This window comes from Rhinopithecus bieti, unplaced genomic scaffold (assembly GCF_001698545.2).
Source record: "Rhinopithecus bieti isolate Rb0 unplaced genomic scaffold, ASM169854v2 scaffold_17941, whole genome shotgun sequence".
In the NCBI taxonomy this organism is placed as follows: Eukaryota; Metazoa; Chordata; class Mammalia; order Primates; family Cercopithecidae; genus Rhinopithecus; species Rhinopithecus bieti.
In genome coordinates, this window is record NW_016841807.1 from 1 (window position 1) to 1426 (window position 1426).

The window sequence follows — 1426 nt, forward strand, 5'->3', positions numbered from 1 at the left end:
AAAGAAGGAAGGAAAGAAAACATGTTGGTGCTTCCTGTGACCAACGTCATCTGGACGAGATTTGCTTTCCTTTTCTCTAAAAGGGGAGGAAGTTGAAACTGAGTGGCCCACGATGGGAAGAGGAGAAGCCCAGGGGTACAGGAGGCCTCTGGGTGAAGGCAGAGCCTAACACGGGGTTCGGAGCAACCTTGGCCGTTGGCCTGACCATCTTTGTGCTGTCTGTCGTCGCTATCATCATCTGTTTCACCTGCTCCTGCTGCTTTCTGTACAAGACATTCCGCCAACGACGTCCCTCCAAGTGTGTCGCCCAGCTACCCTGGACCAAGTTACCAGGGCTACCACACAATGCCGCCTCAGCCAGGGATGCCAGCAGCACCCTACCCAATGCAGTACCCACCACCTTACCCGGCCCAGCTCATGGGCCCACCGGCCTACCACGAGACCCTGGCTGGAGGAGGAGCCGCGCCCTACCCTGCCAGCCAGCCTCCTTACAACCTGGCCTACATGGATGCCCCAAAGGCGCCCCTCTGAGCATCCCCGGCCTCTCTGGCTGCCACTTGGTTATGTTGTGTGTGTGTGAGTGGTGTGCAGGCACAGTTCCTTACGGCCCATGCGTGCTGTGTGTGTCCTGCCTGTATATGTGGCTTCCTCTGATGCTGACGAGGTGGGGAACGATCCTTGCCAGAGTGGGCTGGGACCAGACTTTGTTTTCCTCCTCACCTGAAATTATGCTTCCTAAAATCTCAAGCCAAACTCAAAGAATGGGGTAGTGGGGCACCTTGTGAGGTGGCCCCTGAGAGATGGGGTTTCTCCAGAGCACATCTGGAGTTCTTCTCCAGCTTACCCTAGGGTGACCAAGTATGGCCTGTCACACCAGGGTGGCGCAGCTTTCTGTATGATGCAGATGCATCCTGGTTTTGGCAGCATAGCCAGCTGCTGCTCGAGGTGATGCAGGCGAAGCTTGGGATCTAACCAAGTTGGGCTTTGATCCTTTAGGCAGATGTCCCATTGCTCCCTGGAGCCTGTGTCATGCCTGTTGGGGTCAGGCAGCCTCCTGATGCCAGAACACCTCAGGCAGAGCCCTACTCACCTGATAGCTGTCTGCCTGGACTGTCCCCTGTCCCTGCATCTTTCCTGGGACCACCCGGAGGGCCACATCCACACACAGCCTAGCTGCCCCAGGAAGCTCTGCTGCCCTTACTGGCCCTGCCCTTCCCACAGGTGAGCAGGGCTCCTGTCCACCAGCACACTCAGGTCTCTTCCCTGCAGTGTTTTCATTTTATTTTAGCCAAACATGTTGCCTGTTTTCTGTTTTAAAACATGATTAGTTGATATGAGACTGAAACCCCAGGATTGTGAAGGGAAATTGGCTCAGAGAGATGGACAACCTGGCAACTTTGAGTCCCTGCTTCCCCTGACACCAGTC

General features: G+C 55.7%; 1 pseudogene; it reads left to right on the forward strand.

Annotated features, from left to right (window-relative positions):
* Window positions 1-83: 83 nt before the first annotated feature.
* LOC108525065 (protein shisa-5 pseudogene) lies at window positions 84-531 on the forward strand (annotated as a pseudogene).
* The last annotated feature ends 895 nt before the right edge of the window (window positions 532-1426 follow it).